Raw genomic sequence first — 20,182 nt, 5'->3', positions numbered from 1 at the left:
CCAATGTATGATCCTAGCTAGGGGCACTCTTTTCTTCCCCTGTTCCTGATTTACATGTAAATCAGTGTTTTCCTCTTGCACTGCGCAGAAACCTAGGGCCAGATGTAGCAAACGTTTGCGAGTCGCAAATGGCCCGAATCGCTATTTGCGACTCTGCAAAATCGGAAATGGGATGCGAAAATCCCATTACCGACTCGCAAAAAGCGATGCGAGCCGTTACCGACTCGCAAAATGGGCGACCCCATTTTGCAACCCGCAAATAGGAAGTCGCAATTTGCGAGTCACAAACCATATGCAATTGCAACTCGCAAATTGCGACTAGTCGCAAAAAGCCCAGTTTGCATGTCCCATTTACCACTAACTCAGAGCAGGTGGTAATCATTACCAAAGTATAAAAGGAGACCCAGAAGGCATCTGGGTTACTCAAGATGGCGGAGATATACCTGATAGCAGTGAGGAGGAGAGTCCACCCAGCCCAGCAGAGGAGGAGGAGGAGCCAGAGACAGGAGAAGATTTACACAACAAGGCAGACTCTTTTTCAGCAAACTGAGGAAGAAATCTCTGACAAATACAGACTTAACAGCGCAGCTATACTAGAATTAATTGAATTACTCAAACCACAGCTAGAACGCCAGACGCTGCGCGGCTGCGCCATCCCTACGCATGTGCAAGTGCTATGCTCACTGCACCTCTTGGCCTCGGGGAGCTATCAGGGGGTCATTGCTGTGGCAGGTGGGGTATCCCAAAGTGCACTATCAAGGTTCCTCAGGGCATTCCTAGATGCCATACTCACACACACATGTCTCACTATATATACCTACCCAGGAATGAGGCAGAAATTAACAGCACCAAGTTGGACTTTTACCAGATTGCCAACTTTCCTCATGTCATAGGGTGTGTAGATGGGACTCATATTCAAATATGCCCTCCTGCAAACCTGGAATATCTGTTCCGCAACAGAAAGTGTACCCACTCACTCAATATTCAGGTTGTTTGTGACGCCCATTATGTCATCACTGACATTGTAGCGAAATTTCCAGGCAGTACTCATGACTCCTACATTTTTAGGCACAGTGGGATACACCAACGCCTGGAACGTGGGGAGTTTGGAGACGGATACCTCCTAGGTAGAGCTGCATACACCTTGTAGACATACACACAGATCAATGTGCACACCAACCAGGACTTTCTAACAGTGTACTGTTTGTGCCCAACAGGTGACAGTGCATATGCACTACGGCCATGGATAATGACTCCGTACTTAACACCCAGCAATGAATGTGAGAGACGATACATCAGTGCACATAAGAGGACCAGGAACCTGATTGAACGCACCTTTGGATTGCTGAAAGCACGGTTCAGATGCCTCCATCGAAGTGGAGGTGCCCTCCAGTATACCCCCATAACGGCATTCAAAATTGTTGTCGCATGTGCTATCCTGCACAACATTGCCACCTGACGTGGGCTACCTCTCACCCCTGCAGACCCAGATTCTGAGGATGAAGAGCAAGAGCAACCACATCGCCATCATGGGGATCGGAGCATCGCAAATCAAGGCAGACTGAGACGGCAACACATCGCAACCCAATACTTTGGAAAGTACGTGTCAACTTCAACCATACTCACCTATTGACCAAACACTCCATTTGTTAAGTGGAACAAAAAAATTATTTAATATGTGCAGAAATTGAACTATTTAAAATGACAAACTGTTCAGGGAGTTCAGAAAGCCAACCTGGCATGGGGCACATTGCCATCATGTGCCCCAACATCAGGGACATTGTTTAGTTTATGGCCTACAGCGGCCTCTGCCAGCCTGGCTGGTCCCAGGTTGTTCAGCAGTGCTCTGCCTCGTACTCCCACTCCGGAGCACCCTGGTGTCACCAGCAGAGACACTGCTCACAGTGGAGCCCTCTTCGCTATCCTGTGGGGTGTCCCCTGTACCCCTGGACACATGCTGTGCCTCCATGAGGTCGATCACATGGGTGATCCAGCCCAGGCCTCTTGCCACATCACCTGCAAAGTGGCCCATTTCCACCTGGAGGCCGACTGTTCTTCTTGACAGCCCAGTGGTGTTGACTGCCAGTCTGCAAATTGAGGAGGCCATCCTGTCCAGCCTCTAGAGCAGCTGGCGGTCCCTGCGCCGCCCACCCTCGCTCTGTGACAGCAGTCCAGCCACCAGTTCATGCATGCACAGGGCTTGGTCCCCAGTGTTGTTGCCTATTACGTCCAGTTGTGCATGGAGCTGCTGCATGCTGTTTTCATTGCTCCTTACAAAGCGGTGCAGAACCCCACTAATCCTCCCTAACATTTGGTTCTGCAGGCGCTGACCACGTAGCAGTTGTGCCTCTGTCATGGTGGTGGATGGACGCCCTGACTCGGCCTGCAGCCCTGCTCTCTTCAACCTGCGTCGCCTGCGCAGCGGTGGATGCCCTGTGAGATGTGCCGTGGCACTCCTGGCTGTTGCTGGTGCAGCCTCCGGAACCACTGTTGCAGCAGGTGTTGTCATCAAGGGGATGGTGTTAGTGGTGCAGGTGGGAGTGGTGGCTGTTCCTGTGCTTTCCTCATGGGGCTGGCTGACTGTTGGCACCTGGCTGCTGTGGCTGGTTGTGGGGTCTTGTGGGAGACCTTTGGGACATGGGGAACAGACTGTCAGTGTCTACTATCTGTTGCACACTTCCTAATAAACATTTGCCTATTGACTGCCTACTTGACTATATTGCCCATAATACATCATGCTGGTATATGCTACCCTGAAATGGAGCTATCTTGGTTGTGCATGCCCCTGTGTACATGGTGGGTGGGGGTATGGCATTGATGGGGGTACAGGCATATCACATGGTACTCACCGGTTGATGTCCTGGGCTCAGAGGTGTCCAGATCTCTGAATCCTGTTACAGCCTCCTGCTCCAGGGTCTCCTCCACCCTTTCCTCCAGGGGTGTGGGTGGTGGTATGGGTGATGGTCCCCCTCCTGTGCCTCTCATCTCCCGGAGCCTTTCTGCCACCTTCTCCTTGGTCCAGGAGCGGAGGTCATACCACCTCTTCTTCATCTCATCGACACTCCTGTGGCTGACCCCCAGGGAGTTCACCTTTTCCTGAATATCCTGCCAAATTATTTTTTTAGTAGAGTCTGGCACATTGAGGGCTGCCTTCCCAAATAGCTCATCATGGTGCTGACAGCATTCCTCTGTCAGCACCTCCAGCTCTTTCTCAGCAAATTTCAATTTCCTCTTTCTGGGAGTGTCAGCCATTGTTGCTGTTGCTCTGTTTGCAGTTCTGCTGTGAAAAAGGGTGTGGTCCTCCCTCCTCCCAGGTGTATTTGTAAACTTCCTGGCTATGATGTCATCATCATGTGCCAGGAAGAGTTTCCAGAGTGTTCTGGAGTGGTTTCTGGAGTGTTCTGCAGCACCTGCAATCAATTTTCATGATAATCGCAATTTGCGACACCCACTCGCAAATTGCGTGTCCGTTTTTTGCGCGGTCGCAAAAAGCGACCTCGCAGACAGCGGACTCGATATCTGCGTTGCGACTCTGGGTGCGAGTCGCAATTTGTCCCCGAAAGTTGTACCTGCATTCCTATTAGCGACACGCAAATTGCGAGTCGCACATGCTCGCAAATTGCGAGTCGCTAATTTTTTGGTACCTACATCTGGCCCTTAAAGTCTGAATTATTTCATTTGCCAAATCACAAGCGCGCAGCTGTATATAATTTTTCCCTGTGACTCTATACCAAAGTGTTAGGATTTCACTCAGATGAGGGCTATTCTGTTCCCAAAAATCAAACAAGCAACTGAAACTCGGTGTCTCTTGCTTAGTGCAAACAGTAAGAAACTCTAAAATCTTTTGTTTTACTTCATTTTGCAACGGTAACTCGTAAATCACATTCTGAGCTGTGTTATCAGTTAAGGAATGCACTTTGCCTGCCAAAAAACCTGGCTCACATGGAGGCTCAGACTGGCCCACAGCTGTCTTAATCCTCTCATTACTGGAATAGGAAAAGACAGATTCTTCTAAAACAGAACTTTTATAACTTTCAGCATTATCTTGCATAAATGTATTCTGGCTAATTTGCTCACATAAATTCTTATTTTCATGTTCTAACTGCCTACATCTCTCCTGCATTTTTCTGTAAGCAGATAAAAGTATCCAAACCCTTCTGTCAAAAACAAAAGGAACATCATTTCTTCCAAAAGGCACATTTTCTAAATATGCTTTATCACAGAAAGAAAACATGTTTCTCACTGCACCATCAGGCAGTTTAACTACACATGCATTTTCAAACATGGTCTGCCGTGCTTCTGTAATTCTCCAAACAACAAAAAACAATTACACTTTTAAATTGTGCACGTAGAAATCTATAATTCGGCCCCACTTCTGGTACCAAAATGTTCTGCTTTCCTACTTATCTCGTATCAGAGCTTTCAGAATATCTCTGGAATGCACTTCTGAGTTCAAAGAAGACCTTTATTGTTGTTAATTCTTCCCCACCCACAAGTTCTTGAGAGACGAATTAATAGACTTCAAGCATACGTTCAAATGAGTAAAAGTAGTTGCAGCAATGAAAACAAAATATATCACAGTACTTCTCAGTTGCAATGTACACAGCAGGTTATATATTTAATGCAAAGCGTATGAATCAAAATGCATCACTGTTTGAGACCTATTTTCAGCTTCATCTTTCTGGGGTCTGCAAGTTGATGACTCCGGTCAACTGCGAGAAAGAGATTATCTACCCAAACGGGAGACAGGCAACTGGCGCCTAGTTCCAGCCTGAAGTCAAGCAGATTTGAATCTAAATCTCTGAAGCCCCAAGTCATCCTTACAAAAGCGTGCCCCCCCCTCTCAGACTCGGGAAAACTACGCGAGCCTTTGGAGACTGGCCAGATCTCCTAGACTTCTCCTCTTCCCAAGCCTGAGCAGAAAGAAAAACACCAAATGTACTCTCTCTTATCGGGTCTAGTCTGGTGTGAAGAAAACAGCTTGGTTCATCTTGTGGAAAAACACAGCTTGGAAAAATACAGACATCTGCGATGTTTCAACTGCAATGTCTAACTCCACGTTAAAGCCAATAGGCAGCTAACCTAAATATCAAATGTAATGTCTAATATCATGTCAAAGCCAATAGGCAACTGAACTGAATACAGAATGCAATGTCTAATATCATGTCAAAGCCAATAGGCAGCTGAACTGAATACAGAATGTAATGGCTAATGCAATGTCAAAGCCAATAGGCGGCTAAACTGAATACAGAAAGTAATGGCTAATGCCATGTCGAAGCCAATAGGCGGCTATACTAAACAAAACATATGGGGGGTGATTCTGATATTGGCGGGCGGCGGGAGCCGCCCGCCAAGCGGGAACCGCCAGAAGACTGTACCGCGGTCGAAAGACCGCGGCGGTCATTCTGGGTTTCCCACTGGGCTGGCGGGCGACCGCCAAAAGGCCGCCCGCCAGCCCAGTGGGAAACAGCCTTCCCACGAGGACGCCGGCTCAGAATTGAGCCGGCGGAGTGGGAAGGTGCGACGGGTGCAGTGGCACCCGTCGCGTATTTCAGTGTCTGCATAGCAGACACTGAAATACTTTGTGGGGCCCTCTTACGGGGGCCCCTGCAGTGCCCATGCCATTGGCATGGGCACTGCAGGGGCCCCCAGGGGCCCCGCGGCACCCCCTACCGCCATCCTGTTCCTGGCGGGAGACCCGCCAGGAACAGGATGGCGGTAGGGGGTGTCAGAATCCCCATGGCGGCGGAGCGCGCTCCGCCGCCATGGAGGATTCTCGAGGGCAGCGGAAAGTCGGCGATACACCGCCGACTGTCCGTTTCTGGCCACGGCTGAACCGCCGCTGTCAGAATGCCCAGCGGTGCACCGCCAGCCTGTTGGCGGTGCTACCGCGGTCATTCGCCCTGGCGGTTTTTACCGCCAGGGTTAGAATGACCACCATAATGTGCTACTGGTGAACATTGAGCAACTAATATGCGCAGTGGTGAAACACAGTCATTGGTCAAACACAATTAATAGCATCACAATCTTCAGGATCAAATCAAAAGGTCACGCAACACATGTTAAAAGAGCTTCAAAAGAATCAGTGATTGGGACATGACCTGTATTCATATTTTCAGCTGTGTTTATCATGCCACAGCAATCAAAGGGCACACAAATTCAAACCCATGCTTTGAAGCACTGTTTGCCTAGGATTGCTAGAGCATGTTCATCCTTTGCAGAAATCAATGCCCTTTGACACAAACACAATTTAAATACAAACCCAAATATTTTAAACACCATGACCAATATGGCCATGAAAGGAAAACTTCAGTCTTGTCTGTTTTTTTAAATAAACACCTGGTATGGTGGGGTCTGGCCATTCAGCATGAAAGTCCAAATACTATTAAACACAAATACAAGCCTACATTCAATAATAGTTACAAAATGTGTGTCAGTCTTTCATCTAGCCCTATATATAGATAGCTTTCCTACATGTTGCCAATCTGTAACCAGGAATCCTTGATTTCCAGCAACTGAATATGTTGCATCTCTTTCCCAGTTCTGTAAAACTACTACTTTTTCTATTTTGGCTTTTAGGGCTCCTTCTCTCCTCAACTTGTCCAATAAACTCTTTTTCTTCATGGCTAAGAATGCAGGTCAAATTGTTCTTGTGTGCATATACTGTTCCAAATGTCAGGATAGGTTCAAAGAAACCTCCACATAATGCATGTTCTTTGTTTTTGCAATATTACTTAAGTGTTTTGTGATGGGGACAATTGAAATACCAAATCATAATTTGAATAGCAGTATTGATACTACTCCTGCTGGTAAAACAGTGTTAACAACAGGCTATAGGAAATCTGTAAGTTAGGGATAAACTGTGATATGTTATTCTTTCACTTACTGATGAAGGCAACTGTGTGCACACATAGCAGACTCTATCTTCAACGGTATCTACATATTCATACAAAAGCTTATATTATACATTTGTTGGTAAGTCACCTCTGGAACCATCAGTGTGTAAATACTTCTCATTATTGTAAAGTGAATTCTGGTATGCAAGGAAATTTGCTAAATGCGGGTCAAGTGTGGGTGCAATATTTCTGTGTCATTTGCTATGAGAAAACTCAAACCAATGAGCAATAATATAATTATAAGAACTGTCACTATTGGTGCTAAACCTATGCAAATGAATTTACACTTACTAATTCTATTTTGATTCGACTCCGTGAGATCTCCAATTCCAGACCAAAAAGTCTGAAATCAAAATCAAAGTCAAAAATAGAAAATGCAAAGCTGTTTTATAGTGTACTGTCTCTTTTCGGTCTTTTTATTTGTGAGCAAAGAAAAAATAACAAAAATCTCTTTAAAGTACAATTATTCCTAAGTTTCCTTGATCTCCTAGAAAATTCATCAAGAGTTTTCTCTACTTGCAAATGCTCAAAAGGCTTCTAATAAATGTTCAAACATCTCTCATAAAGGCACAGTTTACAATCACTGATAATCACTTCCGAAACAGTGTCTTGTTCTTGGGTGGCGATTCCCGCCTTGGCGGTGTGCACCGCCAATGGTTCACCTCCTTTGAATGTCTGCTGTGGTAAATCGTGGGTCATTATTAGGAAGGCGTTGTTTTGGTGGCATAACGGTATTGGTGCTAGTTCCAACAGTTTATCATGTTTGTTGGGTCTGGCGGATTTGTGGTTGTGGCTGGTTTCTGTCAGTTTTGTGTGTGTATGTCATTATCTGGCATACAGATGTTCCCCTCCGTGGTGGTATGTTGGTGGCAGTCACTGCAGCGGTATTCAGAATTTACCACCAATGTCATAATGAGGGCCATAATGTCTTTGTTCATCAATTGACATCGAGATTTCACAGTTCAACTCCAATGCAATTTCAATCTCAAGAATGTTGAACTGGATTTAGATTGTTAGCGCAAAAGGTAGCAAACTCCTGTTCCCAGTCATCAGCAGAGAAATATGCCCATTCAGGTCCTGAGTACTTTCAGCTTAGTACTCTTTTTCTCTTTGATCTTCTGTTTACTTGACTCTCACTATCACAGTCACTTTGACTCTACTTTTCAGTTTCTTCAGTTACAGTTGATGGCACTTGTAGAGCAGGCACAGTTTTCCCTTTAGGCCAATTGTCTCCTGGTACAGCTTTTTTTCCTACAGCAATCTGTCCTTCATCAGCATCTGAGCTTGCATGAGTCATCTGATTCTGACTTGTCTTCTGCACCATTCACTGTTTTTGACTCACTCAGAACCCTATCAGACCTTGCTGTAGCAGCCACTTGTCCAGCCAAACAGCTTGACTAACTGGATCCTTCTCCCTCACTGTAACTGACTCTTCTGGAACAAGTTGTGTTTCATCCAGGGGACCTGGAACTTTACGAGTGTGGCTCGTATGCACCCAGCTGGGGCGACCAGCACACTTCACAGTTGTAATTGTCACTAGGACCACCTGGCGAGGGCAGTTCCAACACTTTTTTCTTATGTACTTTTTAATCATGACCCAGTTGCTGGGGCATAGGTCATGACACAGTTCCTGGTGACGCTTTACAGTAGCCTCTCCAACCTGAGGAGACAAAAAATGCACCACGTCAGACAGTCCTTTGCAATAATCCAGCATGAAGTCTACTATAATGTTCGCAAACATATTTGAAGGCACTGCTGGCAATTTCATGGCACTCCCCCTGATAATGTCATGCAGGAACAGTCCTGTCTTTTTGTCAGGTGTTCTGTGTATACTCATCTAAACAAGGGGCAATGCATCTTGCCATTTCAGTTTTGTGGATGCACATACTTTTGCTAATATGGACTCAGGGTTCCATTAATCTGTTCTACTAGTACTGAGGCGTCTGGTCTATAGCTGCAATGCAGTCTTTACTCAACTTGTACTGCTGCACACAACATTTTTAGGACATCACTGTTTTAATGAGTTCCTCAGTCTGATTCTAGAGAAGTCGGAAAGCCAAACTGCGGATTAACTCTCTAAGCAACTACTTCGCTACTGTAAGACTATCATGCTGCTAGTGGAATAAGCTTTGACCCAGTGGGAGAAATTGCATACAATGACTAAGACGTCTTTCAGTCCATTTCACACTGGCAGCTCGAGAAGATCCAGCTGCCTTCTGCCAAAAGGTCCTCCTAATCTACCTATATGACTCAATGAAACAACTGTGTGTTTTCCTATGTTCATCTGTTGACAAGTGATTCATCTGCGGCATGTGCCTTCAGCAGTCACTCTAAACCCAGTGTTAAACCATGTCTGTCTGAATGTCCTGATCATTGCGTCTCTACATATGTGTGCCTGTCCATGGGAATGTTGTGCTGTAGGGACAGTAAGCAGTTTGGCAACACTGCTCTTCCATAACTTGAAACCCAAAATCATCTTCATTTCTCTCAATACATTCTGCTCTAACCCAACTTTGCTGGTCTTTCTCTGTCACTTCTTCCTGAAATCATTTTACTTCTTTCTATTTATCAACAGCACTTATTAAGGAATTTGGACTTGTCTCATCTTGTGTATTATTGACTCACTCTCCATTGAAGGAGGTACAACTAAGGGCACAATATCGGGCAACTGTGGCTGCACATGTATTAGATAAAGTTACATAATCGGTTGATTTTCTGTTTGCCATACATTTAACATCAGCAGTTTTTACTGGCACCTGTAATGCATTCGGCAGATGTTAAATCTTGTCACATTTCAGACAGGGGAACCAGAAGAGGTAATAAAACCTCTCTCAGACAGTAACAGTCCGCAATCATGAACGACACCAAAACCATACTGACTATCAGTACAAATTGTAACTTTAAGCTGTACAGAAACACAGCATGCTCTAGTAAGAGGAACTAATTCGGCTGCTTGTGCTGAAAAGACTCCTGAAAGCCAGGCTGCTTCTCTCTTAAACAGGAGCCATCAACAAACATGACATAGTCATTTTCATCTAAAGGGAGATCTGAACATCAGATCTTGGTTTGGTGAACAATTTAGTCACATCAATAAACTCATGCTCAACCTCATCCTCGCGGTCACTTACATTTCCAACAGGATTGGGCATGAGAGTGGCAGGGTTGAGGACAGTGCATCTCCTGATGTTTAAATTAGAGAAAGCACGTATAACCTGCTCATAAAGGGTCAAAAGTGCACTTGTTAAATACTGTGTCTTTGTACGAGTCAACAAACTTTCCACTGAGTGAGGAATAAAAATGTTCAGTTGGTGTCCCATAACAATGCCTTTGCACTGTTCAGTGCTGACGCTAAGGAATGCAATGGCTTTTGAACAACCAGGCAGCGCTGATGCTACAGGATCAAGTGTAGAAGAAAAATAAGCCACAGGCTTGCATTTCCATACAGCTGTGTCAAAACCAAGAAAGAACATCCATCCTTTTCACTCAAAATAAAGAAAAACATTTGTTATAATCAGGCATTTCCAGAGCTGGGGATTAGTGTAGGCTTTCTCTCATCTCAGTGAAAGCACGTATGCAATTGTCATCCGGTGGTACCGGATCAGTCACATCTTTGTGTGTTAGCCTCTGTAAAGGGAAACGTTTGGAATCCACTAACATCAGTAGCCAACCATTCTTAGAAACATTCAGACTTTTTTCTGTGTTGCAGGAGGATTCATTCTTATGATTGCTGAGATTCTCTGTTGTGACACTTTCTTCACACCTCTATCAATGTGGTGACCCAAATAGAGAACATATTTCTTGCAATACTGTAATTTTGCAGGGGATACTTTATGACCATCTCTCCTAAATGATTCAAGAGAGATATTGTATCTCTTATGCATGCTTCTTGGGTGCTTGACACAACTAAGAGGTCGTCTATGCACTGCACTATGACTGAATTAAATGGCATTTTAAGGGACTCCATATTCTTTTTCAAGATCTGGTTGAAAATGGATAGTGACTCAGTATGCCCTTGTGGAGTTGGGCACCATGCCAAAACAAGATTGCTGAATTTAAATACAAAAAGGAACGGACCTTCCTCTTGCAATAGTATGGTGAGAAATGCTTGGCAAAGAGCAGTTACAGTAAGCCATTCTGCTTCACAGGGAATCTGAAATAAAATCACTGCTGGATTTGGTACCACGGGACAACATGTGTGAGAAGATTCTTCTGACCATCTGGTCTGCCCTTATTTTTTTTGGTTTTTGAACACCTGGTTTTTGACCTCTTACTGTGAGGGAGCCTCCTAGGCAGGGATTCCCCTACAGTAAACTCATGGTAATATGGACTAGGTGTGTGTCCCCTGGTGCCACCTTGCTAAAGAAAGGCTGCTGTGGTGCAGCAAGAGTAGGAGGCTGTGGGCGGGCTACACAGGATCATGTGTGCACCCATGTAAGGGCTGCGCGGGGAGGGATACTGGCGTGCGCAGCCCAAGATCTGCGCTCATGGAGCTTGGGGCAGAAGGAACTATGCAGAATGGGTTGTGACCTGGAGTAGACTTCATGAGAGGGGTGCACCCAGGGGAGGGATAGCCAGTGTGCTTACTGTATTTGTACTGTAGGGACACTTCAGTACATGTCAACATCAGTGTGCTTACTGTCTTTTCACTGTAGGGACACTCCATTCAATGTCAATAGGAAAGAGTGGCCCAGGGCATAACTCAGGTCCCCTAGGGCCCACAGAGACCAAAGTCGCAGCAATGTACACTGTAACCTGTATGAAAAGAACAATTCATGGGTCATTCAGGAATGTCATCGTTCTCTGACTCAGTTCAGGATTAGGGTCAATTACTGCTCTATCCAGCTGCGTGAGCAGGGCCTGGCATCCATCAAGCCAGCTGTCAGCCCCTGCCAGGAAATGGGTGGAGAAGCCCTTAAAGGAATGCTAAGAAGGAGGGGCTAAGTTTCAGAGCACATGTGGCCCAAGCTCCTGGATGACGGCATTTTGGAGCTATCCTAGAAGACTGTGCAGGAAGGAGGGGGACAGGGGCAAGGAAGTGATGTGGCAAGTCTGGAATGGCCAGAGGTGCAGGTCTGCTGGACACTTCCGCCCCCACTTAAAAGGTCTTGCACAGGGGAGAGCTCTCTGTCTTGTCTGTGCTTCGCTGCTGGACACTGACTGCAGATGGGCATCATGGACAACTGGAAAGAAGAACCCCCTGACTGCCCCCTGGGGCAGGGACTCTGCGCCGGAAGGACTTCCGGCCCAGCGATGTGCAGGCTAGGGCCAGATAAGCTGGCCCCCTTACTCTGCCTGAGGACTAGTTGGGGGAAAGACTGGGCTGGCGCAAGGAGAGCGCGCTGCCCAGAAGGAAAGGAGGGCACCCAATTAAGGGCTGGCGCATGGAGTCAGTGGGACTCACCCCCTATCATTTGGGGCCCTTCCAGGCCAGGAGGCCTAAGGAGAGTGCTCCTGGTGGTAAGGACTCGGCACCAGAACCACCCAAATCAGCCCTTGGCAGCCTGGGATATCCAAAGAAGGTCTGTGACTTTTGACCTACTTTAGAGTGTGCGGCAAAGCTCGTAGGGCTCCTCCGCTGCTCCGGTTGAGGCCCTGGGGGCTCCCCCCAAAACAGAAGTAAAGCCAGGGGGTGCCGTTGCAACTCCCGTGAAAACCAAGAGAGGACACCGGACCCCATCCCGGGGCCCCATGGAAGAGAAAGACAGGGAGCACCGCCGTTTTCCCTGTGAATATGGAGGAGGGGGGCCCCGGACCCCATCCCTGGGCCCTGCCAGGAAGAAAAGATGGTGTCCCCTATGAAGACCGTTGCGCTCCCTGTGAAGATTGGGCACCCCGGACCCCATCTCGGGGCCCCCACCCGAAGACCAAGTCAGGGGGTGCCATGGCCCCCTACCACAAAGAAGGTGATGAGGCCCTCCCCGGAGGGGCGAGGGGGGGCCCCGGACCCCATCCCGGTGCCCCGATAAAGCAGGAGAGGAGGGGGGAGTGCTGTCGGCCTCCCTCCAGGCGGCCCATCCGGCCGCAGAGCAATGCACGCCTGCCCGCAGGAGTGGGCAGACATCAAAGATGAGTCCCCCACCCTCGGTTAGATGGGACCAAGGTAATATAACCCCCCTAAGGGTTAAAAGTAAATGTAATTCACCAGCATGTTAATTGTGTCCTTGCATCCTCTAGGGACGTAAGTTGGTACTATACCAAAATAATCAAATGTATGAGGTTACACTGATGTAGTCCAAAAGTAATCCACAAATAATATTTATGGTTTAGAGTATTTAATCATGCCAGTAGATTTCTCTAATAAAGCTGAGTTGTATAACAGACTGATACCCACTTTTCTGCACAATAATTATGTATGCTCCTTGTCACGCCTTGGTGCGTTCACTCTATATTACATGCAGACGTTGCATTGGGATACCAGAGACTGGTTTGCCATGTGGGTGGCTGGATTATATTTCCCCCTAGGGGGAGACATGTCATTCAAGGGTAATTCCATCCATTTGTGTATATTTGTAAATTGTTGCATAGTATTGAGTAGTGTGTGTGTAATAAATGTACTTTTACTTTATCAAAAGCAAAAGCACAGACTGGACAATCATTTATTGAGCGCCATGCTTGCGTGCACGCAAATGGGGATTACTAGCCCACACCACCTCCCTTGAGTAAGCTTTGGACTGCTCAGCAACGCTACCCTATGAGAGTCAAGCGCTACAATGGGGTGTTTGGTTCCCAGTGGTGGGTGTGTGCGGATCCATTACCTGTGCAGGCCACACAACTAATGACCCACTTTCCAACAACATGGAGCAACATTCTTGTTCGCTTTTCTCAGGTCTTGAACTATGCAGTACTTTCCATTGTGCCTCCGCAGTCGTAAAAGGGGAACGTTACATGGACTTCCCATAATCTCTTTGAAGATACCTTGCTCAATCTGACAATTAACTGAATAGGTTAATTTCAGCTATTGTGTATGGGGACATATTATATGGGGGCATTTTTGGATACACTACATTTGGTGTCACTGTTATTTTAATAGGCTCAACTCCTTTGTTAAGTCCTATTTCTTTTCCTGAATATCCCAAACTTACGGTGTCACTGTTCTTTTAAATCTTAGGGCAAATCATTAAATGTCAGCATTGGGTACAATGTGGCACTCGGGTACTGTTGTACAATTTTGCATGGCACATCTTCCTCATTTGTCTGAATTGCTATTCCTCTGGGTGTGCAGCTAATAGAACAATTTAACTTACAAAGCAGATCACGTCCTAGCATGCTTATGGGGCTTTAATTACAGACCACTAATTGGTGCCCATCTTCAGATGATCCTGTTTTCACAGGGACATACTCTGTTACAAGGTTTGTCAATTGCTTATTTGCAACTCCTACCTCCAGGATTCTTTTCCCTGAAAGGGGTATGTTTGGCACTTCAGCTGTTCGGACAGTGGTACGTGTAGCTCCTGTGTCAACTAAGAATGACACATCATGGCCCTTAACATTGGCATTTACATAGGGACCACACTGATCTACTTCTAAGGAAGCACCTAGCACAGAATCCAAGTCATCGGAACTGTCATTTTGAAGAAAGTCTGAAAATCCTCATCACTCAGGTCTAATAGGGGAAACTGTGATGCTCTCTGATTTACATTAGCATTTCCACATGATTCATGTTTTGTTGAGGAGCAGTCATTTACTGTTGTGTCACTGGGGCTTGTGATACCTTCATCTGCTGTTCTGGTGACACATTTAAATTTTGAACTGGGGGGTTTTGAACTCTTTGAACTTCAACTTAAGTATTGCCTTGTATCTGAGCAACTCCAACATTCTGCACTTGAGCATTCAAATTATTAAATGGACTTTCCCGTCACCAGTGACCTAAATTTCCACAAGCATGGCACAGATTAGTTTTCTTCAAACCCTGAACATCAGGAACTCCTCCACGTCCTCTACCTGTAGGCTGTGCAACATTTGTCACCTGCCGTGGTACTCCTTGCATTGCACCAGTGTTCACCATCATCTGCGGATTCTGATTTGCTTTCTGTGCAGCTTTCAATTGCAAAACAATGACTTGTTCTTTTAACTTCTTCTGCTTCAATTCTAATTCACCACTAAATATATTGCGTAGTGCAAAATCTTACCAATCAGTTTATTCTGCAAACAAATCAGGTGGTACTGAATCATTTTACTTACGTCTGGCTTCAATCCCTGCAGAAATCCGAACACAAAATTACCCATATGTTTAGCTTCTATAGTCTCAGTACCACTCTGATGTTTGAAAGTTTGCAATAGTCTTCCATAGTAAGCATGTATCGACTTTTCGACTCCTGGGCTGTTGTGTTAATCTTCTGCCAATCAGTATCTTTCAGGGACACTTTATTTTTCAGGCCCTCAAACACCTTGTAATACTTTTTCATCACCTCCTCAGATAATGCACCTGTTACTGGATCTCTTTGTGGTACACTATCAGACCAATCAACATGTACTTTACATGCAGTTCACAAATTAGTCAGAACCACAGTGTCAAACAACGTGCTCAAATCTTCTGACATGCATTTTGAAAGTTTCTCAAATCTCTCTATTTGCTTGTACCATTCCACAGCTTTTCTCTCAATCTCGGGTACTCATTTGTGAATGACAATATATCAGTCCTACTCCAAGGTACATGAACATAACTTTCACCCAGATTTTCTCTCATGGGCAACGTTTTCACATTGTCCTTGGCTTGATTTGCTCCTGCCAGAGGCACAGTTTGCTTTCTTCTGATCTCTTTTCGTCGCCTATCTACCTTCCCACTTATCTAAAGCTACCCATGTCTGAATGTATGAAATCAATTCCTTAATATGCAATTTCATTCCAGGCAACCTCATGTTAACTATGTCTTTTGAACTGAACTCTAATCTGTAACTTCTCTACAAGGGTTTTGATTTCTCCAAATCCACAACATATTTCTCGGCCACATCAGCTAATCTCTCATAAGCCTATCCTGCATGTTGTGTTAAATCTTTGCACATGAACCGCAGTTCATCCTCTGTGTAACTTTCCACTTGAGCTTTGTCTAAAGTACCTACAATAATTTCATTTAACTCCAGTTTCAATCTGGGCATGTTTATTGACCTATCTCTTTTGTGTATTTCTTTTGTTCTGGCATAGCAATTTGTTACACAGGTTGACTTTGAGGACTCAGAATATTTCACCAATCTGTCAACTGTTGTGCTGTGAAACCTTGCAAACTGATATTATTTTTCAGAGATATTTCTGCTTGCGGGGTACTGCAATAAACTTTCCAGACCTGATCAGGTCTGGACATGGGATGAGGTGGGGTTCCCTGAAGAAACTTCACATAAGGAATAAGTCCTGTTTGATTTAACATCTGGTTTGGTTTTGCAGTTCGTGTAGGGAGTCAGTGGTGAAACAAGAGAAACTGTTCTCTCCATCTCATAATTGTTTGAATACACTGATCTCTACATACCAATTGGGGATATCCCAGCAAATGTAACTGTTTTTTCAGGAACGTGATTTGCATGTGCCTGGGTCCAAACTGGGGTGAAGTGGTGAGTAGAATAACAAAGGATTAAACCCAGATCTGTGACTGGTTTGAGTGTTTCAAAAGTTTAAACACTCCGGCCATCATTTTATTTTATGGTGTTGATTCCTGCATTCTGTCCTGCTAATACAGTACTGAAGCTTTGTCCTATTTGACTCAGGGTAATATTTGTTGTTGACTGAACTTGACTCAACTATAGCACATGCTGATGCAGGGTATAGTTTTGTACAGGCGGATTCACATAAGGTGACTGCACCATTTGATTCACATTAGGACTTTTTACAACCTGATTTACAACAGGACTTGGTATGGGCTGAACTGTGTTAGCAGTTGGAACTGGTGGATAAACCACAGGTACTTGTGTCACTGAACTTGCAGATGTACCTGGCACTATCTGTTTCGGCGTCTGTGCAACTAAAGTAGTTGGCACATTCAAAGTTACATTATTTACTGCTTCGCTTCTCGTTTCTACCTGTCGTGATATGGAGGCAGACGATTCATCAGGATCTGATTTATAAACTCGTCATCTGAATCACTGAAATATGTAACTAACTTTTTACTCTCAGCTTCTGCTGTTTTTTCTGCATTGTCTGGTTTCTTTCCATTCTTGGGTTTTGTACTTGTGCCACCTTCCTTTAAATAGCTGTAAACATTCTGACTCCCATCTAATAGGTTTAATGCATTCCATCTGGATTCTGAAAATGTCTTGATTGCTTTCTGCATTCTGTTCTCTTATTTGGTTGACATTCTTTCACGGGCAGCAAGTTCCCAAATACTGAGGGATTCAAATTGTATGGGTCTTGGATGCGGTTTCATTTCTTACATTATTTGCCTCAAATTGTCTAAAATTCTCAAATGAAATGTTCCATATCAGGGAAAAGCTAATGCACCTTCTTTCTCAGTTATCTTGCACCATTGTTCAAGCCAAGTACATGCATGACGGCCTTTAGTAGACAACACAATCTATCTTGTAGTTCCTTCAGGTGTTTCTGTACCCTCTGTACATGGTATAAGCGCATAGCCTCTTAATGCACTTTTAAGTGCCTTAAAAAACTTCATTTTCAGTCAATTCAATTGATTACAACAACTTTTAGATGGAATCAGGAAGTAACCTCAATCCCACACTCCTTTGCTCTCACCATTCTTAACCAATATCAATGCTGCACTGTCCACCAATACCAGTGCAGCTTCACACCAACTGACCTATACTAGCGCTGCACAAAATTATGTCACACTGACTTCTTTCAGCAGCTGCAGTCACTTCGCAATTCTCTCTCACACAATCGCTCACACACACCTAATGCAAAATACTAACAAGCTGTCTGCACACTACAGGTAGAAACTTAAACACTTCAAAGCTGTTCGGGCTTACTATACATTTCTGGCTGTAGCTTTTACAATTACACAATGAGTGAAACTAAACCAGCAATTCTCACTCTGGTTGATACAGATCCTCCATGTGCACTCAAGATTCACTTAAAACCAGCCATTAAGTCACAGTCACTCGGGGAAAACTATTTGCACTGTCAGTGACGTCTCATGGCAAGTACCTCACTGCAGACAATAAATTAACGAAGTGCCTTTCACACTTGTGCATTATCCCATAATCTTAGGCCCATCAACAACAACTGCAAACATTTTTTGAGCGAAAAGCGCACAATCACTTTGAGTACGATGACTCTGCAAAACACTTCACAGCATCACAGTTCACCGCAATCTTCAAGCCAAAGCAATGCAAGCGCAAAACTCTATTAATACTCACACATCTGTCACTTGTAGGCACGAAGCTGGAACTTCATCAGTCTTCGGAATGAACCATTGGACATATTTTGGGGTTAACAGTCTTTGACTTGGGCAGTTGCATTGGAATTAATCCTATCTCCCTAACACTACACAAAAATGGTTCTTCCCCCTTGTGGGACAAATCATCATTCTGCTACCAGAACTGATGGGCCATTTTCATCCTTCAAAGGAATCCGTGCCCTTTGAGGTGGATAGATCTTTGGACCCAGTAAGTATGTGATAGAACTTCTAACACAATTTCAATACAAGCCCAATTAATTTAAACACCATGATCAATATGGCCAAGGAAAAGTCAAGTTGGGAATAAAGTTAAAGGTTTTATTACAAGCTCAAAGTCATTTAGACCATTCACAAAACCAAGTTATAAAGATGCATAATCACCAAGGGTTGCCCAAGGCGATAAAATAAGTTCAGATTAACTAAAATTAACAAGACTAAAAATACAGTAAAAACAATACATATCGTTAAGAAATATCGGAGGTAGAAAAATTAAGCTTTGCTCATGGTAGCAATCATCAGTCAATTCAATTTAGCAGAGTCAGAATTTAAGCTGGACACAGTGAATCCCTTCAACTAACCAAATCAGGGAGGTAGCTGTGTCGGGTGGGACACACACTGACAAAGGACAAAAGGGACAACAGAATTTAGAAAAAGATAATCTTGGACTGTAGGATTCTAACTAAGGTGAACAAAAGATAAATAAAAAAAGGAAAGTGTCAGCATGACAGAAGCTCGATCAAGAGTCTTGTGAAGGGGATTGGAAACAACTTCTACGTCTCTAAAGGGCATTTCAACGGGGCAAAGGCAGAGAGGAAAATACCTCTCCAAAGGGAACAGCATACAGGGTTTTTCTTTAGCAAAGCATCAGGAAACTGGGTGGCATTTCCTAGTATCTGATCAAAGTCCAACTGAACACTGTCATATCAAATTTCGTTAAGCATTCTGAATCGGCAACGGTATCAGTCCATGTCACATTGTAGGGGCATCATTCAATAATAATTGATCACACAACTCCAAGTTGTAACATACACATCTTTTCCCAAGATTTTCGTGAGAACATCTTCCATCTGTGACTCCAAGCAAATTTGACACAACTGTATACAATGTCAGGACATGTTCCACAATGTCCTGCTCCAAGGAGACTATGATATGTTCTCTCTGTGTCTAAGCAATAGGGCCTATTACCAAAATCTAGTCTTCTCATGGGAACGCGGTCTGAAAGAAAACTCACGTTAAGGGAATGAATCAGCATTTCCTGTAAAAACGTCAACAGACCTCACTTATTCTAACACAAAAGAAAAAACATCAATACATTTAATTAATACATTTTAGTAAAACACATGTAATATGCAAATTTAGGAATTCAGCATTAATAATTCTTAATATTGATAATACATTTCATTTTAAATGAGAAAGCTTCAATGCATTTCACTAAATATGATAGAGAAGTACATTTCTCTCATTTATGCACACATTTTTCCTTTATTAGTCATTATAAATTCAATATTGTTTCAATTTATTATGTTAATCTAGAGTTTAAATTACATTACAATATCAATTTAATTATTCTAATATGAATTCAATTATCACCTAAGTCAACCTCAGCAATGTAAATGAAATCACATTGAAATTGTGTGTCAGTGCAGCATTTAAATAATTAGTACTTTGATTAACATAAGGCATAAGCTGTCATATTTCGATGATTTTTGTGACACGAGGAACTCAACTACAATTTAGACTTCATCAGGCTCAATAGCCTTCAGTGCCAAGGTACTTATATTTTCACTGCATTTCATGTTGAAAGAAAGAAAGGAGTAAGCCCAGGATTATGAAATTACATACTGCATCCATTAATTTATCCTCCGAGAATCGTTCTTGCCCACTATTAGGATTTTGGAGTTTTCCAGTATATCTTGCTCTTCTCACAAGTGTAAACAAGATGTAAAGA

The 20,182-nt window shown here is 44.1% G+C and overlaps 1 protein-coding gene across 4 annotated transcripts in view; it reads left to right on the top strand.

Annotated features, from left to right (window-relative positions):
• The window catches only part of LOC138259314 (cytochrome P450 2B19-like), a 566,037-nt gene that overhangs the window by 328,234 nt on the left and 217,621 nt on the right, over positions 1-20,182 (top strand). The window lies entirely within an intron of this gene.

Source organism: Pleurodeles waltl, chromosome 9, assembly GCF_031143425.1.
Source record: "Pleurodeles waltl isolate 20211129_DDA chromosome 9, aPleWal1.hap1.20221129, whole genome shotgun sequence".
NCBI classification, from domain to species: domain Eukaryota; kingdom Metazoa; phylum Chordata; class Amphibia; order Caudata; family Salamandridae; genus Pleurodeles; species Pleurodeles waltl.
The sequence above is the reverse complement of the archived record's forward strand: the minus strand, read 5'-3'. Positions and strand labels throughout refer to the sequence as shown.